The sequence below is a fragment of the Chelonia mydas genome, chromosome 2 (assembly GCF_015237465.2).
Source record: "Chelonia mydas isolate rCheMyd1 chromosome 2, rCheMyd1.pri.v2, whole genome shotgun sequence".
Classification (NCBI taxonomy): Eukaryota; Metazoa; Chordata; order Testudines; family Cheloniidae; genus Chelonia; species Chelonia mydas.
Window position 1 is genome coordinate 173,414,656 of NC_057850.1, and position 18,455 is coordinate 173,433,110.

An 18,455-nucleotide genomic window follows, 5' to 3' on the forward strand; every position below is an offset into this window, starting at 1 on the left:
TGCCCCATACAGGTTCCGGGCTGGCTGAGGAGGTACTATGTGCTATTCAGCTTCCTGGATTCCTCAGTAATCCGCCTGGACTCCAGGGAAATTACTGAGGAACCCAAGAAGCTGAGTACCACATCCTCAGCTGCCCTGGAACCCACCCGGGGCATAGCAAAAGCATCTTTGAAGAGATGCTTTTCCCCTGGGCCGGCTTGGGTCTGGGGAGGGGAGGTCCGACTGCGGCTGGCCTGGGGCTTCTCCAGGCAGGTGGATGCCGGGGCTCCTCCAGGCAGGTGGGAGCTCTCGTGGCTTTGGCCGGCCTGCAGCTCCTCTGGCCGAGGAGGAGGGGCGTTCAGGGCTTCTCCAGGCAGGGGGCTTGTGGCTCCAGCCACAGAGATGTCAGGAGGTTTGGGGGCTCTGGCTGCCGGGAGGGGGGTGCAAGGATTGGAGTCCTTCTCTTTGCTCCATACCAGGTAGCAAAAACCATTTTCAACAAATGCATACACTGATACTATACCTTTTAAAACTGATCCTGGTAACTCATCCTCCATCTTTGGTACATTTTCCACTGAATCTGGCAAGTCATAATCATATTCAGTAACTCTCTTTCCATTTCTAGGCTATGGTGTTATTTATCTTACAGTACCAGTATTCATTCATTCTGTACCATGAGTGGGTTTACAAATTTTAACAAGCAACATGCAACCATATACAGCATGATTCTACACACCTGGATGGTACCCTGCAACAGAGAACAGAGAAACAATTAATGCAATGTTGAGGTTATTGGTTACCCTTCCACTCCTTAAGTTGTGTAGAGTGGAACCATTTGAGGAGCCTTTTCTTGCCTGACTTAACCTCTACCTGATAGGTAGTGGGACTGGCTTTATTTGTTATCACTACCGGACCCACTGACCAAAGCCTCAATGGATGATGTTTTTCAGAATAGAACTGGTACAGGACCTTGTCCCCAGCGTGCCACTCAGTAACTCTTAAGTTTGAATTAAGCTTCTTGTCCATTTGACATATGTTACATTGTAGCTGGACGGCTACCTCCCTCTACGCGTTACTGATGGTTTTGAGTAATTGGCCGATATATTGGTCCATTTGCACCAGAGGTTGGTACAGATCTGGAGGGACCCCTCCTCCCAGCCACAATAGTTCTAGGGTTCTCATGGGCCTCCCTGTTAACACTTCATGGGGCATGTACCCATGTGACCCTACAGAGGACCTAATTGCCATTAATACAAAAGGCAGCTTTTTGGACCAGTTTTTTACTGAAACTCACTATAATTTTTCGGAGTGCAGTCTTGATGGTTCTATTTGTGCATTTAACTAGCCTGGAGCTCTGCAGGTGGCCTGCCATGTGAAACCTTTGCTTTATGTTTAGAGCCAGGCAGATGTTTTTAAGTAGGTCCCCGACAAAATGAGGCCTCTGGTCCAAGTCTATGATCTCTGAGAGGCCAAAGCGGGAGAAAATCTGCTCTAATAGTAAGCATGCTATGGTGGCGGCGATGTTGTTTCTCGCTGGGTAAGCCTCCACCCATTTGGAGAATGGATCCACCACTACTAGACAATAGTAGTTCCCCTGCCCAGAGCGTGGTAAAGGGCCAATGTAATTGATCTGGAGGTGGTGCCTTGCCCCCCTGACTAGCTGGTGTAAAACTGGACCCTTCCTGACTCAGTAGTCTAAATTGTTCTCAGCATAGATGAGGCAATTCCAGATGTGTTTTCAGCATCTTTTGCAACCTCTGGCCACCATCCAACTGTTAAGATTCTTTTGACCATCTTTTCCATACAGAAATGTCCTTGCTGATGGGCGAGCATGATTAATTCTTTGCTGAGACAGCTAGGGATGACCAGAACTGGAATTTCATCTTTAACCTCTATTCTTCTAGCCATGACCAGGCCACTTTGACGTTGGAAGATATTGTAGCCCCTGTAATGTTGTTTCTCTAGGAGGTCCTTGATCTCCTCATCTCGCTTTTGTAGCTGCACAATATTCAGATGACTTAAGACTTCTGAAGACTGCAGCTGGCAAATAATATCTTTAGATTTGTTCCACAATGTTTCAGGGCCCATGAGTGCAGCTTGTTTGGGTAAGCTGTCCACTCTGTTATTCAAAACTGAAATTTTGCCCATGTTTTTTCTGTGGGCTCTGACTTTAAATAGAAATGTTCGTCCTTTCCTGCTCTTTGCCAATCTCCAAGCATGCACGAGGTATCTGGCGTGTGCCACAGACTTCTTGTGAGCAGTCCTCGTATCTCTTGCCGTCCATATGGCCCTTAAGACCCAGTCTGAATCTGAACAGATCATAATGTCCAAGTCCAGGTCTGTGGCATCTAAGGCGCCTGCAATAGCTACGATCTCTGCAGCTTGTGCAGAGTGTGGAACAACCGTACCTTGCAGCACCTTTACAGTGTTGACTTGGAGCACAGCATATCCAGTGTGGGGACTTCCTTGTTGATGGTAACTGCTACCGTCCATGACCCATGTATCTCTGGCTGCTTCTTTTGCCTTCTCCAGATGGAATGGAGATATGATGGTAGGTATCTCTTCTGTCAGCAGTGGACATTTGTGTTGCTCACCCTGGATCAAAAGGACAGACGGGACCGTTGACAAGGTTGTCACTTTGTCCATTTGAACCTCCCTATTAAGAAGGCTCAGCATCCATCCTGCTAGGTGAGGATTGGAGACTCTGCCATCGTTAGCCCTCCCAGATAAGATGTAGCATATTGGTGTGTGGGTAGTATGAAACACAACTGGGGACATACCGATGATGTATTCCCAATGTTGCAGGGACCAGATAAGGGCTAAGACCTCTTTTTCACACACTGAATACCTCTTCTCCACTTCGGACAGATGCTTAGATCCATAAGCCACCAGTTTTAAACTGGCTCCACTTTGTTGCAGCAGCACAGCGCTTAACCCTTGCTCTGTAGCGGCAAGCTGTAGATGAAAAGGCTTGTCAGGATATGCAAACGCCAGAGCTTGCACGAAAGCTTGCTTAATCTTGCATACCGCCTCTTGTTCCTGTTCTCCCCATACCCAATCCTGACCTTTCCTTAGGAGGGCATAGAGGGGATGAGCGATTTCAGTGTAGCCGTCAATAAAGTCTCTGGAGAATCCTGCCAGGCCTAAAAAGGATCTCAGAGAAGAAACATCCCTGGGCGCTGGTAGCTTACAGACGAGATCAACTCGATTTGCATCCGGGCAAGGGCCATTAATTCCCAATTCCACTCCTAAATATGTTACGGGCTGCTTTACCAGCTGTGCCATGTATGGACTTATTAAAAACCCAGTCTGTTGGATGACTCTCAGCACCTCATCTAAAACCATCAGGTTTTCTTCTTGCGACTTAGTGGCAACTAGGATGTCGTCCACATAACTAATCACCTTATCCTTGTGGACAAGATATTTCCACATCCTAGTTATGAAGCGGTGGCGTAACAGGGATGCATTATGGTAGCCTTGGGGTACCCTTGTAAAAGTTACTTGTTGGTTGTCAAAGGTGAAAGCAAATTTATACCAACTACTGTGATTCCAGGGTATTGAAAAGAAAGCGTTGGTAAGATGAATAACAGAACCACTGCGCTCCTGCCACTATTGCTGCCATGATTTCAGGGAATTTCACTACTACAGGTGCTAATCTCCGTGTAACTTGATTTAGGGGTCAATAATCAACTGTCAGCCTCCAGAACAGGGCATAACAGATGCTGGCAGTTTCAATTAGGACTCCCTGTGCCTTTAAAGGGTCTATGGTGCTGTGGATCCCTTCCTGGGCCTCTCGTGAGTATTTATATTGCCTTTGGGGCCTCGGGTCTGGACCCTCCACCATAACCTCTGCCTGTATCTTGCCATAGTCTAATTTATTTTTGGCAAACATATTAGGGTACTTGTCAGTAATTTCAGCAATGTCCAGTTCCCAAAGAGGCTTTTCTAAACTGGTTGGGACTTTCAGCGCACTCACCCTGTGTGAAACGGGCACTATGACACCTCCTTCCCCATTCTGACTTTGGGCAAGCATTTGATTTGGGAGGTCTACTATGACATTTAACCTTTTTAAAATATCCATCCCCAGGATGCCATGCCCATCTAGTTTTTGTATTCTGAGGGAGGCCTCCACTATCAATATCCCAACTATGCACTGAATGGGCTGCGAGAATGGCACCGTGCTTTCTTTCCCGTTATAGCTTTCAAACACTTTAAGCTCTTGGATTGGTAGTTGTTTAGTTAAGGGGGCAGCTTTTGTGCAAATGATTGACATAGTGGCCCCAGTATCCAGGAGCATTGTTTGCTGAATGCGTCCAAACTCCCCAGCCAGCCAGATGTCAGTGACTGGCCTCCTCCCCCACCTATTGTTGTTAATGGTGGCCACACATGAAGGGAGCGGGAGAGCTTGGCATCCTCAAAATGAGCACTGCAGCGCTCCCAATTTAGTGGGAGCTGCTGCTTTGGCTGCTGGCTGGTCCCCTTCATACCTGGACAGCCTTCTGAATAACTCGTCTGTTGGCAGACGATCAATCTGGTCCCTGGTTTAATAATTGAATAGTCTTTTCCAGAGAACCAACCTGAAACCCCACGACTCATTAGCAGTATCCTGATTGTAATTTGAGTCCCGAGCTTTAACATAGTTGTTGTTACCATTCTTATCTTTAAAATCATTGCCCTTTTTATAATCAACACCCTGAATGGGAGAAACCTTTTCCTTGCAGCCTGAGCTGGGATAGGCTTCCCGTTGCAGTTCATATGCCTCCCTAGCTCGGCTTTCCAGCTCTTTTAGGCCGACAATTCGAGGGTTAGCAGGTCCCATGGTAGCTAGAAGTAGACCCTGCGTGAACATTTCCCTGAAATTAAGGGTGTCACAAGTGGCAACGCCGTTGATAATAGGTGACATAACCGTTAATCAATTTAGTAGACGTTTCCATGCAAGGAACTTTTCAGGACGTTCAGAAGACTTTTGCTTTTCTGAATACATTTTACCCAACACATTCTCATAAGGGTGATACAGTTTTATCACAGCCAAGTAGATTTCTACTACCTCATCAACACTAGCCATTTGGACTTCATTGGGTAAGGCCCCAAACTCATCATTGTTCACACACTCCTGAATTAATGCTATGGTGTGCTCTTTGCTTAGGCCAGCTGTACTACTTAGCTTAGCTAACCAATCGCGGGCACTTTCTTTATTTAATGGGGCCATTTGTTTGTCCATCGCCCTGGCCTGTTCCGGCCCTAAGGCTCGGATCTCATAACACGGGTCTCTGGTGGTCTATTGAGCACCGCAGTGGTAGTGATGGTGTAGCAGGGATGAGAGATTTCAGAGTGGTAGCCGTGTTAGTCTGTATCAGCAAAAAGAATGAGGAATACTTGTGGCACCTTAGAGACTAACAAATTTATTTGAGCATAAGCTTTCATGGGCTAAAACCCACTTCATCGGATGCATGCAGTGGAAAATACAGTAGGAAGATATATATATACACAGAGAACATGAAAAAATGGGTGTTGCCATATCCACTATAACAAGAGTGATCAGTTAAAGTGAGCTATTATCAGCAGGAGAAAAAAAACCTTTTGTAGTGATAATCAGGATGGCCCATTTCCAACAGTTGACAAGAGGGTGTGAGTAACAGTAGGGGGAAAAATAAGCATGGGGAAATAGTTTTTACTTTGCGTAATGACCCATCCACTCCCAGTCTTTATTCAAGCCTAATTTAATGGTGTCCAGTTTGCAAATTAATTCAAATTCAGCAGTTTCTCATTGCAGTCTGTTTTTGAAGTTTTTTTATTGTAGTATTGCATCTTTTAGGTCTATAATCGAGTGACCAAACCGGACAGTCTCTACATAAAAGAATAAATGGACACAAATCAGACGTCAAGAATTATAACATTCAAAAACCAGTCGGAGAACACTTCAATCTCCCGGGTCACAGAAATGTTGTTTCTTTCGTAGCTTGCGTTCGGAGGGCCCTGGACCTCAAATCGCCTGACGACCAATTTTGGATCGAGGCGAGAGGAACACAGGATCGGACTGGATCCAGAACCAGGTAAGTTGATGACTCTGGATATGCAAGATACCAGACAGATAAGTTCAATTAGATGGTATATGCCCTCCTTGACAACGCTGGTCTCTTGGTCCGTCTCCCTCCAAAGGAGCTGCATTCGACTGCCTCTCAGATGGACAGTGACAGCTAACAGTCATGGAATCCTTTTAAAAGCACCAGGGTGCCAAAGTTCCACAGTGACTCCTGCTGGAACTGGATTTCATACGAGAGTCTATCAGCTTTTTCCGACCTTAGCGCAAAGCGCACGAAAATGTCCAAGAGGACATAACTTTACCCCAACATTGAACAATTGTCATAACTATTCATACAAACAGTACTAAAACATCAGAGAGCACACAACACATATGTTTTCATCCAACAATGGGTGCCACTGGAGGGAATCTTCTCCCCTCCTCATATGTCTGTGGTTCTAACCCTTCTTCAGGGGCAGTTGGTGGAGTGTAACTGTCAGTGTACTCATGGGGTGCTGTACAGTTTTCAAACCTACCCCCTCCCGATTCACCAGACTCATAGCCCCTCAAAGGATCTGTGTGTATTGCACCAATGACCCCTTGTTTTATCTGCAGCTGATCTTTTAAATTTTGGATTTTCTGATTACAGCTTACATGATTCCCAGTTCCTTCTTTTTCTTTCTTAACTTTCTTTACTAGTTCTCTCACTGCAGTCTGGGAATCTTCAAGCTTTTTAGAACATAATTTTCCTTTTCTTTCTTTAATAAGCTGCTATTCAGTTATTTTAACTGCTGCTCAGGCTGATTAAGCTGCAGTATCTGATTGAGAACCTGTGCTAATGCTGTGTTATGTTTTGCTGTAATCTGCTCTATTTCAGGTTCCTTAGCAGTAAGGTGGCTTTGAGTTTTGGAAGCTGCTTCCTGATGGACTTTTAACTGTTTGCCTAATTCTTTTGCCACCATGACTAATCCATAAATCAAGGCTCTTTTCTTTGCCTTTTTCTTGGGAGAGAGTTTGGAAACCATGAATCTTTCCCAAGTCTTACATAATTTGCCTAAGGCATCCTCCCCCGAAAATAGTCCCCTGCCCACAGGTTCTGGTTTTCCCAAATAAATTTACACAATACTCGAGGGAGTTTTTATTTGTCTGCCTTGTCCAGCCTGTGATGATGAAGATCTTCTCTGCCATCTTACCCTTAGCAGTAGCTGGTGCCCTACAGTACCTGGAGTCCGAGTCTGCCTGTGCCAACCGGACTGGCTTCCAGCTGGGGCTTTATCCACACCTTCTGGGTCCACCTGACAATTAAGCGAGAAGGCCGGGATGCAGCCCACATTCACTGGACCTCAGTGGGTCGGAACACAAAACGATTCTCACCCGAGTTTCACTGAGTGAGCCACGACCACCACGCTTCCACGATCAGGACTGACCAGGTCCGTGGATCTGAAAGCCAGACTCTATGCTCATCGGGCCTTTCGGCCAGGGTGAAGCGGCACACCTAAATGGTGCCCGCTACTCTAAGCTTGGTCTTTCCAGTTGAAGAGAAGACAGCTCAGTCGCTATCCCTTTCCTTCCCAAGGCCTAGGGACCTTTATGTTCAAACCAATCTGGGTAAATAATAAGGTAAGAAGTGGGCAATTTAAAAGGGTTCCAAGGTGACTAAAGTGGCAGTTGGTATTGCGATTAATGTGGCAACTAATAACAGGATTTTAAAGCTGGGTCCTGCCGCATTGGTCACCAAATCTATTGTCCTCTTAATTTGTAACAGCAGTTGAAAACTAATAAATCAGAGATTGGTGTTCACACCCAGACGCAGTATCTATCACCTGTTAAAAATCCTCATTACCCACCCACCTTCCCAGGTGAGTGAAAACTGAACCCAGATTGAAGGTGCAAATCAAAATGATTTTATTTAGGGAAACAAACACAACTGGGAACCAAGGGGATAAACAGAGAGAGAGCAGTAAAATAACTCAGTGGTTTTGAACCAGTTGGGCTTGAAGCCCGGCTCAGCCTCAGCTCATGTACGACCCTTAACAAGCTATGAGTATCTATAATAAAGTCCGTTTTTATACTTGCAGGTTGATGTAAATAGCTCATGATTGGACAGCAGACAGCTGTTCTCGACCCAGGTTATTGCAGCAGCCGTTAGGTTCCGGACCTTCTGGTGCTGAAGGTGGTGTCTAGCAGGAGGAATACAGAACCCGATGGAGCAGGTGGAACAGCTCAGGACACTCCTTGATGATCTGCAGGTGAGTATTGATGACAGATATTGACTCTCGGAATGTGTGCATATAACTGGTTTACAGGCTGCCTCTGTGGTGGACAGCATTCACGCTGGGCGCGACAGCCTTATATAGACTTTAGTGCGCAAAAATCCTAACGTGAGAGACCCTTCTGGCATCTTCCCTTTCTTTCCCACCATTAGGGAAAAGAAGCATCAAAGTTCAATATAGAAGAGCTTACATTATGGAGTCCAACAACTGTTTAGCCATATTCAAAATGACAAAGCCAACAAAATGACTGTTGTGTACATAAGCATCAGATAAACCATATATAAACAGTACATTAACATGACATAATACAGAAAATTACAGAAACCTAAAATAAAGTCCTACAGTGGAACTCTGCCAGAGGATGTTGTGAAGGCCGAGATTATAACAGGGTTCAAAAAAAGAACTAGAAAAATTCATCGAGGATAGGTCCACCACTGGCTATTGACTAGGATGGGCAGGGATGGTGTCCCTAGCCTCTGCTTGCCAGAAGCTGGGAATGGGCAACAGGGGATGGATCACTGGTGTTGTTCATTCCCTCTGGGACACCTGGCATTGGCCACTGTCAGAATACAGGGTACTGGGCTAGATGGACCTTTGGTCTGACCCAGTATGGCCGTTCTTATCTTCTTAAGAACAACAGTTATGGTGTTACCCCATGATTTGGACCACAGGCACTCCAATACTGGCTTGCCTATAACCATAAATTGATTGTCAATCTATTTTGTCCAAATGGGTAATAAGGTGGTGACCCGCCCTATAAGAATTGCCAGGGTTTTACTAGGGGGCTTATCTCCGACCCGCAGAGGACTCCCCAGAGCAGGCTGATCCTGCTAACTCTTGGAAGGACACGGATTGACATACAAGAAGTAAGTTTTCGAAAATAAAGTATCATCTTTTTTTTAAAGGAAATAAGCAGTTACAGTATATTTAATAAAGCCAGAAAGAGTACATTATATTCTAAAAAATAACATTTAAAATGGAATAATAAAAAATAAAAGACACAGATATCATAAGAATGGCCATGCTGGGTCAGACCAAAGTTCCATCTAGCCGAGTATCCTGTCTTCTGACAGTGGCCAATGCCAGGTGCCCCAGAGGGAATGAACAGAACAGGTAATCACGAAGTGAGCCATTCCCTGTCATTCATTCCCAGCTTCTGGCAAACAAAGGCTAGGAATCGTAGCATACATAGACGAATATAGCAGTTATGTGATACTTAAGGCATATAGAGATCTCTTATACACCTGCATAGAGTTCTAATGCAGTGTTATTATACAGTATCACAGTTGCTTACAAAATAACAGGAAGAGCTTCTTTTCACTTGTACAAGAAGGCATTACAAGTTTATATACTGAAAAGGCATTACAATTTAATATTACCATTCTGTGAGCGGTGGCTAAACAATCACAGAATGGGGTGGGGTGGATCACACTCAGAAGCAGACAGCTTTATTTTCAGACATACCCAGTCATTCTTTCAAAATAGATATAAAATCACACTTCTTCTACAATCCCTCTGGATTGTCTCAGTCCTTCTGTCTATTGCCTGCAATCTTCTCCTGCTGCTGCTTTTCTCTGATCTTCTGCTGTTCCATCTCTGATCTTCCCCACCCACACCCGCCTGTCAGCATCTCCTTATTTCTGTTTCTGCCCTTCTCTGATTGGTTGATCTTTTAAGCTCAGTAATTAGCCTGCGCGGGTGGCAGCTGTTCAACCAATCAACTCTGCCTCTCATTTGAATGTCTCCTCCTCCTAACCCTTCCCTTCAGGTGTTTTGGAGTGCGTTGAGTCATTCCTGTTTGAACTTTATTTCACCCCTGTTTCTGATCTGCTATTGGCCAATTTAGTCTGTGTCCTCCATCTTTGATGTTTTCTAATGTAAAATCAGTGTGGCCACCATTTTGGATTTTTAGCTATGCACTAGTATTAATTATAACTTATCTATAGCCTCAAATCTAAAACTAACTACTGTTTTATGCAAGCCAAAACATCATAATACTGTCACCACCATTGTTATGCTACTTTGGGGAGATAAGTTTTTAACGATGTGTCTTTCCCTGTCTGCCGTTGTCTGTCAGCATATCTCTGTCCAGGGTGCTGTGAGAGTTTTTCAGAGCAGCTGAAAAGCAAAATTCTTCTTGCTGGGTTATAAACTTGTTTATCAGTTCAGCACTTCATAATTGGGTGAGTTCCATGGCTCTGTGGTCTTGTCCAATGTTGGATCAAGGCTCTCATATTCTCTGAACAGACATGTCTTCGTACTGGCACAATTCCTCACTACTCTTGATTCCCACCTTGGTCACACTTGTGTGCCTAAGTAGTTTTGTTTAATGCTTATGGATAGTATATACTTTAGCTGTCTGAATTTTCGTTTAGTCCAGCACACCAAAACAATAAGCATAATTGCCATCAAAACTTGGAGTGCTAAGATTATCACAATAGGATGTAAAATCATATTAAGAAATCCTGTTGCTGTGGGAGACCATCCCAAAAGCACTTCCCACCAGTTATTTTCAATACTACTTTTTATACGCTCAACTACTTGTTTAATATTCTTTGTAGAGTGGTGAACAGTAATTGTAACCCTTTGTGCATTCTTCTCAGCTTTTTGTAATTGTTTTTCCAATTCAGGATGATCAATTAATTTCTTAATTAAACTTATATCTAAAGGTATGGGGTTGTTCCTTTTATATATCTGATATTGATCCTCAATTTTTCCACTCTCAATTTCAGGTAGTGTGAAATTGAAATCACAACCAATCAGTTAAGTAATATTACAAAAACATTTGTTCTCAAAAGAATTATGAGTTATATTATACATGTGATTCACCAGTTTGTGTCGCTGTCCTCAGTCTAAACATGCCCCCGAACGTATTGAATGCTCACCTAATTATATCCATATATTTAAAGAAGGCTGAGTTTTTCTCTCCTACAGCACCTGCATAGATAAGAAAGGCAGCCTCCCAATTTTCCCATATTCTAGGTATCCTTGGCCACATAGGTATCTCTCTGTTTCACTTGCTCTGTCCTGGCTTACTATCTGTCAACACCTCCCTGTGCAACAGTGATAATATGTACATGTATTTCTCACTCAGGATTTTATCCCTAGTAGTATTGAGAAGGTGAACTCCCATTGGGTCAGCCACCCTAGCATAACCGTACTTGGGACTGACCATTAGGGCATCCTCAGGGCCCTGCTGCCCCCCAGCTACCCCAGGGAGAACAACTCTATCCCATGAGGTTACAGTCCTTGACAATGGGAGAGTTGAAAGGTGCCTAGAACTCCCCTCCCCCAGAGGGCTCCCATGCCCATGCAGGGGGTCTGCACCACCTGCCTATCGCCTGTCTCCCAAACTTGTGCCCATGCTGGGCATCCATTACTACCCCATCTAGACCCTTCACTCATGGATGCCGCCAGCTGTTGCAACAACTGCAAGTTAGTTTATAGCCGCTGAGCAATACCATTAGCCTCTGTGTAAGAGGTATACATACTAGGCGAGTTTGATACAGCTTCTAGGACTCCAATTCCTCACCCTACCCTATTTATTACCCCCTTTAGATCCATCTTCATTTCTCCCATGTAAAGCCTCAGAGTGGTCAAATTGGGCCCCCTACAATCGATACCTGTTGCCACATTGTGTTGCCAGGGCTCACCTGCACCACATGTCCCCGTAACCTCCAACCATTGCAGATCTAACTCACCCCTGCAATCAGCAACCTTCATCTGTTGCTCATCCAATTCACCGCTGCCAACGCTGTCACCCTCATCTCCTGCAATCAGCTGAGATGAGGTATGACTCTGCCCCATTGCCTGCTCACCCTATCAGAGTGCAGAAGACCGCCTACTCTATCATCTTGGCTGTCCTGCTCAAGGACCAGATGAAGGCATTCCTATAGCAGTGGCTGGGGGAGTCAAAGTAACTGCTGTGGAGTTTCCTATGATGCCCATGTCACCGTGCCTCAGTGGGTTACAACTGAGAATACCAAATTCAGGACAAACTGCTGAGATATAGGACAGACACACCTCAAAGCTGGTGGTTATTCTCCCATAAGATATATTAGACAAGCAACAAAAGTAAACTTCTGTTTCACCACACTGGCTAACAAGAGGTCAGAAAAGCAGTCTCCATAGGTATTCCACTCCTGTATCACCACCATAAACACTAGACTTAATTATGAGTGGTTATTTAAAACCAATTTCATCAACCAAAGGGTTTTTCTGATTCCAAAGGACCAGCCACATACCAAAGTCAGTATATAACTCAGATCTTACCCAATAATCATGCTGTTGCCAATTCTTTAATATCTAAAATCTAAAGGTTTATTTATGAAAAGAAAGAAAGGTGAGAGGTGCTGGGTCATCATCCTACCTAGCTATTGCAAAAATACTTGGTGTACATTAAATAACACCCTGGTCCCAGAACATGGCAATACCAAGAGTTAAGATACAAACTAAGGAAATTTTGTTTTGTTTTAAGCTTTAATTTCCTTTGCTGTTTGGTTTTGTCTCAGCCTTAATTGTGTCTACAGCTAAATGATTTTTTATATAACCTTTAAGGATTTCCTTGGTATTCCCCAACAGTAATATAAATGTTATAATGAACAAAATAAACCAGCAGATGGCATCACTTGCATTGAAATAGAATTTCAAAGAGCACATGCTATAGACAGCAATTTAGAAACTTGGATGGAATCCTGTATACAATCACTTCAGACTCATAATTTCTGTAGTGTAGTGACATTTCTTTGCACTATTCATGAATATCATTACCATGTGTGGCAACCAGGAAATTTACCCTTTGAAAAAAATAAAGGCATCTCAGATCAAAGGGGTATCACTCTCACTCTCCTGGCTGAACACATTATTTCTATTAGTATTAATAGGATTTAGAAACATGAATCAAGGAGAATATGTAACCCTGAGGCATCTGCTTTTGCTCTGAATACTCTGGAGTCTTAATCTGAACCTTTCTAGTGAGAACGTAATAGGTTCAAAGATCAACTAAAAATAAAATAAAATAAAAACCTGTGTGGCCACCTGGAGGTTTTTTTAAGAGGGTTGCAAAAGGAATTTGTGTTTCCCTTCTCTGCTTTGTTTTTATTCTGTATGTTAGATTTTATTTTTCTCACTCCCGTTTTTTCCTCTCACCTACCTTTTCATTGAATTTTTGTCTATTTCTGCTCCTCTTTCTAACTCTGGAAGCCACAGTGTTTCATTTGATTCGAAATCAGGCAAGTTGAGTTAATTCATCCCTGCTTTTGTGTCCTGAGACGTAGCTTTAAATCAGAGTAGGTCACAACTGAAATGAGGTTTTTTTTTAAATTGAAATATCTAAAAAAAGAGAGAACCTGTAGTCTATCATTTAGACTTATGATATGATGTTCACTGGGCTGTTCATCAGTCTCAGTGAAATATTTCTCTTTTTAGTAGCTAAGTTTTCCATAAGCAGTTTATTAAATCTTCCACAAACTGACCAGCTAAAAGTGATAAATGTAAAGTGAAAGTATCACAATACAATTGACTTGATTCTCAGGGTTTTGACAGACTGAAACTGAAGATAAAAAACAGCAGTAATGGGTTTAAGTGCAATCTACTGTAGCAAAACTGAAAACTGGAGGAGGAAAGTCAGGTTAGTTGATGTTTATGTTTGTACTTTATGCATGATCAACTCAGTAGTTGGGCCCATCTGAAAGCAAAGGTATGGGAAGGAGCAGATAGAATACAGTACAAATTATTACTTTAAATGCAGTACTGATGGTAGATTAAGAATCATATCTGAAGACTCCCTTTCTGGAAGGGAGGGCAGAAAGTGTTGATATATGCACGAGAAATTACTGTACTTTTCTAGCTAATTAGTTCTTCTTCATTGTGGAAGGAAAAATAAGTGCATGAAGTGGAAATAAAATTTGAAAGAGCTCAGTTGCTTAACATATCTGTGAGACTAATTTCCTTTGAGGGATTTTTTTTAAACAGATTGTGATATGCTCAGCTACAACCACACTAAGCCTCTTTGACACTGTGGAAGTCTTCATGGTAAACAGCTTGAAATTAGTAGCTAGTGTGGGTTGAGAATGTGATACAAGATTAAATCTTTCTATCTACTTTACTATCAACTGTCCCCGTTAATAGGTCAGCTCTGTCTGTGGTCTCCTTCTAGTGACCTACAGACTCAGATTATTTATAATCTCTTTATCAACATTCTGGCACTGCATATGCGGAGTAACTGGCCTGTACAGTCCTCTTGCTACAATTAGTCCCAAAAGAAAAGAAAAAATATCAAATGAACCTGTGAAAAACTAACCCATTAAGTCCTGGAACTGAGATCAGATATTGATGGCAATATTTATGAATAGCTAAAATGAGGTTCAGGAAACTTTGGAGCATCATTGGTGTCGAGGTTTTGTTTTTGTCTTTTTCCCCTCACCTCAAATTTCAAAGTGGCAGTGAGAAACACTGTGTGGAAATGGGTGAATTTCCTAGTATGAAATTGAAAGCTAATTGGCTGACCTGACTCTTCAGTCCTGTTTTTGTGGTATCTAGCTATTCTGTCGCGGTGTACTGGGAAGTGGGATAACTAAGTTCCACCCCCCCCCATCCCTCTTGGTGATTCTCTGCAAGTCTATCTTTGCCTCCTCCTTCACCAGCCTCCCCTTCTATGTGTCCTCTATATTGCTCCCATATCCTCCCAAGGCATTAACCCCGTCCCTGAGCTCCCCTCACAATCTGTCTCTTTCAGCCAGGTCAGTTCAGACATACGGGTGCCCATCATTTCGTCGGCATAGTTGCACACGAAGATGTCAATAGCTTCACATCTGCATATGCCACCCTCCTGCTGATCCCTCACTCCTGGACCTGGTATCTGCCATCGCGCTGGGCCCAGCTGAATGGCATCCATGCCAAGGCTTTTATATGCTGTTCAAAGGTGGCACTTTCCTGTGACCACAGATGTGTGTGCTATGAAGTGCTAAATACCCAGTCCTTGCACAGGGCTCTGTAGGTGCCTTGCACCTCCCCTGTAGTTGCCTATCTCCGACCATATCTTGGAAGCTGTTGATTGTAAGCAGAGGTAGGTGCCTAGGTGTTGACTCTGAGCCCAGCAACTTAGTTGCATAACTGACATGTGGCTACTCGCCAGGGAAAAGCCTGTGCATTGACATGTCTAATTCACTTTGTGGATCTAGCCCTCGGTCTCTGTTGCACATGGGGTGAGGGTCGGGTAAGGATAGTGAAAAGGTTTGGTGCCCGTGTCCAGCAGTACCACCTAGTGGCGATACTCTGGGCTGTGTTGCCAAGTAGCAAGAGTCAATAGCTGTGTCACCCAGCGGCGAGAATCAATGACCAGGGAGGTAGGAGATCCTAGGCCCTCCCAGCTCCACCAAATTCTAGCCCAAGGCCCAATGAAATATAATTCAAAATATGGGGAGTAGGGGGTAGTGCACCTGCTCCCCAGGCCACTTTCTACCCCAGCTCTGGTTCCTCTGCAGGTACCATTGGTTTGCTTCTGAGTCCCCCCGGAGTCCTTTCTGGTCACGGTCTAGAGGGTGTTTCTGCACCATACAACTACTCTCTTGTTCGGTTTGCCTAGACTGAGCTGAGCTGAGCTGCTCCGCTCCCTTTTGAGGTCAGCCTCCATTGTGAACATGCCCAGCAAGAGCAGCTGACTGTGGCTTTCTGGGCCCATAGCTGCTCTTTAACCTTTCCCTACCTGTACACCCCACAACAATCCCCCAGAATAATTATTTGTTTATAACCACATCAAAGATGTATGCAGTATTTTCCATTCGTGTAGTCTTGGAAGTCTATCTACTACAGGGTAAGAGGTAGAGGTAGAAAGAGGTAACAATAAAAGGCAAAAGTAGGCAGTTCAAGATAGAGCAATTATGCTTTTCAAACACCACATATCAATCCATTTTATGTACTGTGCAACAGTACAGTGCGGCTACTACTAAACTATTATCTTGCAAATAAGAATCTACTCTCTAATCTACTGAACAAACTGACCAAATTCCAGCTCAATGTTTAGACAGCAATTGTTTGCTCAGATCTTACCACAATGGTGTGAAAGCAAGTGTTTTGTGTGAAACTATTCTATTGTTGTTTAACAGTGTGATTAAAACTGTGATTAATCACGACTCTTTTTTTAACCTAGTTAATTTGATTTGCATGAATAGCGTGTGTTAACTGCGATTAACTGACAGCCCTAATCTACAAATATGTGATATGTATCTTTATGAGCTCGGGATTGTATTCTAGATCTATGAGGAGGAGAAGGTTACCGAGCTTCCTCCAGGAGCTAAAATCAATTGTGGGAGAGGGATGTAATTATTGCAAATCTCTAGACAAGTAAACAACGCCAGAGAAGTACCACCCCTAGGGGGAATTGCAGATAGTGGTTCAGACTGTGTTCAAGCAGCCCAGCAGACGAAGAGTGAGCTTTTGGTACAAAGGATTAGCCTGAACTGCCATAACAACCCTCTTTTGAGCCTCAAACTGATATGAAGCTGTAATTAAAAGGGCAAAACCCTGCTGGATGGGTTTGAAGGACTAGAAACCTACCAGGGTCTCCATGGGGAAGATGGGTGGCACCAGGAAAGCTAGCATGCATGTACGCTGTTTTCTCTGTTATATTTTGTCCTAAATAAATGTACTGTACATTGTGAAAGCTGGCTGGTCACTGGTAAATGCTGTCTTAGCCCCCAGGAGATAACAGAACTGCAGACTCTGGACTAAGGTCAGACATCCTGGGATAAGCACAGTGAGTTGCAGGGGTACTACAAGCCTAGAACTCTGGTCTGAAGGGCAAGGAACATTGATTCCAGCTCATAGAAAGAGATGATGGCTAGAGGCCTGAGACCAAAAGGGGTGCCCTTGAACAGATCATGGAGGGGGCAGAGGTTAGGGTGACCAGATGTCCCAGTTTTATAGGTACAGTCCTGATTTTTGGGTCTTTTTCTTAGGCTCCTATTACCCCCCACCCCCTGTCCTGATTTTTCACACTTGCTGTCTGGTCACCCTAGCAGAGGTGCAGTTAACCCCAGAAATGTAACACCCCTACTGCTCATATAGCAATAACTATACTTTTCCTTATCATATTTTGACAGGTTTCCATGCCCTCACTGCATCATTGTGCCTGTATTAGTCCCGCCCCCCTTTTTGTGCAATGCATTGGCTATATGCCTTTGGAAGTCCCTCCTACTCCTTCCTTTTGTACAGGTATGCATTTATGGTGCAATCAGCCATTTTAAAACAGGGGTTTTTAAATTTAATTAATCTTTACTGAAATCAGTAAAAGTAAGTGGAAACATTTAGATTTTATGCCTCTCAGTTTAAACCAGTGGTACCCAACCTTATTACACAAGAGGGCCACATAAACCTAACCACAATCTTGTGTGGGCCAAACAGATTCTACATATTTTAATAAGATTTAAAGTCACCTGTATTGATTTATATTTTAAGTTCTATTTGTTTTGTATGTATTTTGATAGGTTGTTTCTATGTATGGTATTGTCTATTTAAAAACAAAGAAATCAGTGCATAAACATATATCAGAATTATGGAAAGCGGGAAAAAACCAGTAAAAAACACATAATCCTCTCCTTAATCGTAAATAAAGAGTGCACTTTCTGAGTTAGTGAGGCATCTGAGGTTGTTTCTCAACAACCAGTTTGCTGAAGTTTGGCTCAAAGTGTGAGACACTCATCCAAAGTACAGCATGCATGTGGTCATCTGTTAGGATGTCCAAAATTAGGTACATACTTAATAGCCTCCTTCTGCAAATCTAACTGTGCCTGGTTTTTGGTGTCATTATGAAACACAGAAACTGGATACATTATTTTCACATTTATTACTACTGGCACTTCAGGAGTTATAAAAAACAACAGCCAATTAAACCCAAAGATAATTGCTCTGTACTGAATACTTATTACCTGATAGGCTGTTTTAAGGCTGTTTGGTCCCCATTGCTTCAACTGTACTGTGCAATTAGGAGATGTATCTTCAAGGGTAAAGCCACATGCTGGTATTTCAGATTGCAAGACATCACATCAGCACATATAGACTTCCCCTTCGTGAGTACAACATGAATGGTCTGAGGCTTTCCAAGTTCCTCTCTCGGTGACTAACAGTATCTGAGGTGGTGACACAAACTCCTTTCAAATTATACGCTGATAGGTGGGTTCCAA

The 18,455-nt window shown here is 43.4% G+C and overlaps 1 long non-coding RNA gene across 1 annotated transcript in view; it reads left to right on the forward strand.

The window, feature by feature from the left end:
- Positions 1-5,835: 5,835 nt before the first annotated feature.
- LOC122464649 overlaps positions 5,836-18,455 on the forward strand; it is a 33,080-nt gene continuing 20,460 nt past the window's right edge. The window contains exons 1-2 of the long non-coding RNA XR_006288867.1: positions 5,836-6,032; positions 7,201-8,250. This is a non-coding gene — a long non-coding RNA (uncharacterized LOC122464649). The remainder of the gene's footprint in view (positions 6,033-7,200; positions 8,251-18,455) is intronic.